The sequence below is a fragment of the Phyllobates terribilis genome, unplaced genomic scaffold, assembly GCF_046119375.1.
Source record: "Phyllobates terribilis strain yellow unplaced genomic scaffold, ASM4611937v1 Scaffold_11__3_contigs__length_659146591, whole genome shotgun sequence".
NCBI lineage: Eukaryota > Metazoa > Chordata > Amphibia > Anura > Dendrobatidae > Phyllobates > Phyllobates terribilis.
In genome coordinates this window covers 611,080,454-611,087,113 of record NW_027362771.1, presented here as the reverse complement: position 1 = coordinate 611,087,113, position 6,660 = coordinate 611,080,454, and the positions used below count along the sequence as shown (strand labels likewise).

Below are 6,660 nucleotides of genomic sequence, written 5' to 3'. Positions count from 1 at the left end.
TTGTGATTTTTTTTTTTTAATAGTTTAAAAACTTTTTTTTAACTTTTTTTTACATTTTTACTTAGTCCCTGTATGGGACATTAATTTTTATTTTTCTGATCACTGATCTCATGTAATGTAATATACATATATTACATTATATGAGATCTTCACTGACTGTTTCAGTCAGAGTCTCCTGTCTGGCATCAGCTACATACAGGCTGAAGCCAGACAGGAAGGACACCATATATGGCAGAGCTGGAGGCGGTCATGTGACCTCCAGCTGCAATAGCAACCCCAGGTTCTCAAACGAAACGGAGGTCTTCGGAGGTAAGTAAGACGACCCCCTCTCTTCCTGCTGTCTCCTATATGCCGCGATCACTATAGATCGCAGCATATAGAAGACAGCAAAGGGTTAACATCACTGGGACCTGATCTAATCAGGTCCCGATGATGTACCCTGTCAGAGCTAATGCTCTGCACCGGAATCGCAGTGCCTGCAGGACCCTGGGGGTCCTGAGCACTGCGAGACCACCCACCGTTTTTAAACGTCGGCGCTGCACAGAGCCCAAGCAGCGCGGACGTTTATCTACAGTGGGCGGTCGGGAACCGGTTAAATAAGTCACTGTAGACTATATTGAAAAACTGTTCAGTTAAGAAAAAAAATAAAAATAATCAAAAAAAAAAGTTTGGTGCCAGGTGGTAAGAATCGAACCAACACATCCAAAGACATTGGAGATGAAGTGTAGCTCATGGCCATTTAGCTCGGTTGGTTAGAGCGTGGTGCTAATAATGCCAAGGTTGCGGGTTCGATCCTCGTAGGGGCCAGCTTAATGTTTTTATTTTTTTTTTGCTACCACAGTAACTGTGTTATATTTTTAAAAAAATTAATTAGATGCCTTAATAACATTTGTTTTAGTTTTTATTTTTTTGGTAATTTATTGCATTTTATGCATCCATCTTGAAATAAGATTGAGCTACAATCTTACTCGTTTTTTACTATTTCTGAATTCAAGAGGTTTTCTTCATTGTTATGACTGATACTCTTTATCTTTAAAATGTTCAAATAAAATAAATGTTAAATAGGCATCTAGTTAATTAAAAAAAAACTTCCACGCTTACTGTGATGTAAAAAAAAAAAATAGTTGGAGGACTGCCCCTATATAAGGCACCTCCTCCAAAATGGAGGTGCCTGTCAAAATGTTGAAGTTTGTGTGCTAACACTCTCTCCTGCCCTCAGGTCCCAGTGCTGTCCACCAACCTGTCTTTCAGCCGTGCCCAGCAGCCGGTCTGTCAGCTGTGCCCACCAGCCTGCCTATCTGCTGTGCACTCCAGCTCATCTATTAGCTATGCCTACCACTCAGCCTGCCAGCTGAGCCTGCCCATCAGTCAGCTCCGTTCGCCTGCCTACTAGACGTACACAACTGTCTGCCCATCTGTTGTGCCAGTCCACTTTGGCTATCAGCCCTGTGGGAGTCGCCTGCTCTCACATGAGGTCTGTCCCAGAGTGGCACCTGGTTCACCTTCCCGATCCCTCTTTGGTTCACGGAGTCAACTAAGCCGCCGTGTTGCCAGGGTCGGTCCAGGTAGGCACATAGTTATGCCCCTGTGGTCCCTCCTTGCACCACAGCACAGTGGTTCCACCATCCGGACCCATAACACAGACAATGAAAACACAAAAGGCATTATCTTTGTAAATTAAAATATTTACCAAAAAACACCTGAAACGGCTTCCTAAGCATTTAAAAGGGCCCTTAGTCTGTTTCAGTAGGCTCCACAATCATGGGGAAGACTGCTGACTTGACAGATGTCCAGAAGGCAGTCATTGACACACTCCACGAGGATCAAGAGTTCCAATTTTCATTTGGAAATCAAGGTCCCAGAGTCTGGAGGAAGAGTGTGGAGGCCACAATCCAAGCTTCTTGAGGTCTAGTGTAAAGTTTCCATGATCAGTGATGGTTTGGGGAGCTATGTCATCTGCTGGTGTAGGTCCATTGTGTTTTATCAAGACCAAAGTCAGCGCAGCCATCTACCAAGAAATTTTAGAGCACTTCATGCTTCCCTCTGCCAAGAAGCTTTTTGGAGATGGAAAATTCATTCTCCAGCAGGACTTGGCACCTGTCCACACTGCCAAAAGTACCAAGACCTGGTTTACAAACAACAGTATCACTGTGCTTGATTGTCAGCAAACTCGCCTGACCTTAACCCCATAGAGAATCTATTATAGATTCTCTATGGGGTATTGTCAAGAGGAAGATGAGAGACAGCAGACCCAACAATGCAGATGAGCTGAAGGCTGCTATCAAAGCAATCTCGGCTTCCATAACACCTCAGCAGTGCTGCATTGATGCAGTAATTGATGCAGAAGGAGCCCGACCAAGTATTGAGGGCATTTACTAAACATACATTTCTGTAGGCCAACATTTTGGATTTTAAAAACATTTTTCAAGCTGTTGTTATAAAGTATTCTAATTAACTGAGATAATGGCTTTTGTGGTTTCATTGGCTGTAAGCCATAATCATCAACATTAACAGAAATAAACACTTGAAATAGATCACTCTGCGTGTAATGACTCTATATAATATGAGTTTCACTTTTTGTATTGAAGAACTGAAATAAATTAACTTGATGATATTCTAATTTAGTGAGATGCACCTGTATTATAACCTAAGCCAAAGACACCAAGAAAGTCAACAAAAGTTTAGGTTCCACCGAGAGTCGAACTCAGATTGCTGGATTCAAAGTCCAGAGTGCTAACCATTACACCATGGAACCTGCTTACTTCCCAAACTGGACTCTCATATTTCATAAATTAACCAGAACCTTACACTCATGTAATAATAATAATTTCTAAGTGGCAGGAAGATCCAATCTTCCCTTCTGATGTGAATAGAAATGGACAGTCTGTATAGTCAGGAAAATAAATATTAAAAAAACAGGTACCTTCGAAATGTGTGGGATTCAAAACCCTAACCATGACAAGTTTATATTACTTACGTATGTAACGCCAAACCACCTTAAACATATTAGCATATTGAGGTAAGTTTGAGGTTTTCTGGTGAAAGGAGAAAGAGAAGAGAAAGGACATGATCTCACTTATGCCAAAATCAGACATCAATGTTTCCAGCCCACACTGCACACTTACAGTACATCACAATCCACATCAATGTCCCCATGATTATCAATTAGTAGGAAAAATTTAAAAAAATTAAAGCAACTGTTATTCTTTAAAAATGTATGATAAGTAGTGTTGAGCGATACCTTCCCATATCGGGAAATATCGGATCGGATTGGATCGGACCGATACCGAAAAAGTATCGGATATCGCCGATTCCGATACTGGAAACCAATGCAAGTCAATGGGACAGAAATATCGGAATGAAAATAAACCCTTTCTTTCCTTGTAGGTTAATTCTACATGAAGGAAAACAACTAAGAATAATGTAGAATGTATTGGGGGAGGTGGGGGAGACAATAAAGGCATAGAGGTTTAGCCCAATCAAATGGTATCGCAGGAATTAATTTTTTTTTTTAAGACGTTCTGAGTTACGGAAATATTGACCATGTTAAGTATTTTTATATTTTGTCAGATATTTATGTTTCACTACTTCCATGCTCTTCACCTTCTTTTTTACTTCTCCCACACTTTCTCCTTCATCATCCTCAGCATCTTTTTCATCCACTTCTTCTTCACCTTCTTCATCTTCTTCTTCTTCACCTTCTTCGTATTATTCTTTTTTTTTTACATTCTTCATATTCTACTTCTTCATTTTCTTCATCTTCTTCTTCTTCATCATATTCTTATTTGTGGCAGGCATTCCTGTAGTTGTTATCTATAAAAGGTCGGACATTACACCTTTCGTTCTGCCCGTCACAAAAGATTTACAACAGGATTTGTCCGCGTTCAGTTTGGCCTGCAGCAGCAGGTCTTTTCCAGGGGCACCACGAGGAGGAACGGACTCACCCCCATACACTGCTTAGTCATCTTCTGCTTATAATTTAGATATTATCTTTTGCTCTGATTTTTAGTCTTATGCTTAATGTTCTTCCGCTTTTTGTTCTGCAGCTTCTTGTATTTCTGCTTCTTGGTTTTCTGTCTCTTGTTCTTCTGTATCTTGGTGCTTGTCTTCTCTTCTTTGTCCTCTTGGTCAACTTCTTCAGGGTCATCTTCTTGGTCTTCTTCGGGGTGGTCTTCAGGGTCCTCGTCTTCAGGGTCGTCATCTTCGGGGTCCTCGTCTTCTTAGGGTTGGTCTTCAGGGTCCTCGTCTTCAGGATCCTCGTCAGGGAGATCTAGAGTGATTACCAAGAACCATTTCAAAAAGCCTGAACTTGGAAATGTAGCAGAAGGTATAAGAAAGCTGAGGAACTACCGAGGACCAGCTGACGGTACTGGAACCCGGATTGGTAGCAGAAGGTACAAGAGCCAATGGAACTGCCGAAGACCAGCTGACGGTACTGGAACTCGGTTACTAAGCAGGAGGTATCTGTGCCAGAAAGCACTACCAAGGACCAGCAGACGTTGGTGGAACTTGGATACCGAGAAGGAGGCACCTAATCCAAAGGAACTGCCGAGAACCAGCTGACGGTACTGGAACCCGGATGGGTAGCAGAAGGTACCCATGTAAAAAAAAGTTCAAGGCCGCAAGCCGGCCGCAGTTACCAAAACCCACAGTCCTACAGGGGGTGCTTGTCCTATTGGCACTATGGAACCAGCCTTCATTGCCAGATCCCGCAACACACATAGGAGTCACCTAAACTGCAGGCACCATAGAGTCGGCTAACCTGACCGCAACACGACAGGACAACGCATTGGAGGCAAAGTGACGTTGACACTACCCGGAAACAGCTGGCGTGCTGGAACCAGGCTAGGCAGGAGGGAGTACCCATGCCAAAGTCACTGCCGAGAACCAGCTGACGGTACTGGAACCCGGATGAGTAGTAGAAGGTACAAGAGCAAATGGAACTACCGAGGACCAGCTGACGGTACTGGAACCCGGATGGGTAGCAGAAGGTACAAGAGCCAATGGAACTGCCGAAGCCCAGTTGACGGTACTGGAACTCGGTTACTAAGCAGGAGGTACCTGTGCCAGAAAGCACTACCAAGGACCAGCAGACGTTGGTGGAACTTGGATACCGAGAAGGAGGCACCTAATCCAAAGGCACTGCCGAGAACCAGCTGACGGTACTGGAACCCGGATGGGTAGCAGAAGGTACCCATGTAAAAAAAAGTTCAAGGCCGCGAGCCGGCCGCAGTTACCAAAACCCACAGTCCTACAGGGGGTGCTTGTCCTATTGGCACTATGGAACCAGCCCTTATTGCCAGATCCCGCAGCTCACATAGGAGTCACCTAAACTGCAGGCACCATAGAGTCGGCTAACCCGACCGCAACACGACAGGACAACGCATTGGAGGCAAAGTGACGTTGACACTACCCGGAAACAGCTGGCATGCTGGAACCAGGCTGGGCAGGAGGGAGTACCCGTGCCAAAGTCACTGCCGAGAACCAGCTGACGGTACTGGAACCCGGATGGGTAGCAGAAGGTACCCATGTAAAAAAAAGTTCAAGGCCGCGAGCCGGCCGCAGTTACCAAAACCCACAGTCCTACAGGGGGTGCTTGTCCTATTCGCACTATGGAACCAGCCTTCATTGCCAGATCCCGCAGCCCACATAGGAGTCACCTAAACTGCAGGCACCATAGAATCGGCTAACCCGACCGCAACAGGACAGGAAAACGCATTGGAGGCAAAGTGACGTTGACACTAACCGGAAACAGCTGGCGTGCTGGAACCAGGCTGGGCAGGAGGGAGTACCCGTGCCAAAGTCACTGCCGAGAACCAGCTGACGGTACTGGAACCCGGATGGGTAGTAGAAGGTACAAGAGCAAATGGAACTACCGAGGACCAGCTGACGGTACTGGAACACGGATGGGTAGCAGAAGGTACAAGAGCCAATGGAACTGCCGAAGACCAGCTGACGGTACTGGAACTCGGTTACTAAGCAGGAGGTACCTGTGCCAGAAAGCACTACCAAGGACCAGCAGACGTTGGTGGAACTTGGATACCGAGAAGGAGGCACCTAATCCAAAGGCATTGCCGAGAACCAGCTGATGGTACTGGAACCCGGATGGGTAGCAGAAGGTACCCATGTAAAAAAAAGTTCAAGGCCGTGAGCCGGCCGCAGTTACCAAAACCCACAGTCCTAAAGGGGGTGCTTGTCCTATTGGCACTATGGAACCAGCCTTCATTGCCAAATCCCGCAGCTCACATAGGAGTCACCTAAACTGCAGGCACCATAGAGTCGGCTAACCCGACCGCAACACGACAGGACAACGCATTGGAGGCAAAGTGATGTTGACACTACCCGGAAACAGCTGGCGTGCTGGAACCAGGCTGGGCAGGAGGGAGTACCCATGCCAAAGTCACTGCCGAGAACCAGCTGACGGTACTGGAACCCGGATGGGTAGTAGAAGGTACAAGAGCAAATGAAACTACCGAGAACCAGCTGGCGGTGCTGGAACCCAGGGTAAATACTAAAAACAGAGTGGAGCCAGAGGTGTAATTGGAGCAAGTTTTAAATCCGTAGTACAGTGGATGTGGATAAAGCAGGAGAATTTGCCAGACACACAGCTGGGGATCAGCTGACGTTACTGAACCCCAATAACACTGGAGCAAGCGTTGA

The 6,660-nt window shown here is 45.7% G+C and overlaps 2 non-coding genes across 2 annotated transcripts; one reads left to right on the top strand and one right to left on the bottom strand.

The window, feature by feature from the left end:
- The first annotated feature begins 733 nt into the window (after positions 1–733).
- On the top strand, positions 734–807 carry TRNAI-AAU (transfer RNA isoleucine (anticodon AAU)). The gene has a single exon. It is a non-coding gene; the product is annotated as a tRNA-Ile (tRNA).
- Positions 808–2,683: 1,876 nt separating this feature from the next.
- Positions 2,684–2,755, bottom strand: TRNAQ-UUG (transfer RNA glutamine (anticodon UUG)). The gene has a single exon. It is a non-coding gene; the product is annotated as a tRNA-Gln (tRNA).
- Positions 2,756–6,660: the final 3,905 nt, after the last annotated feature.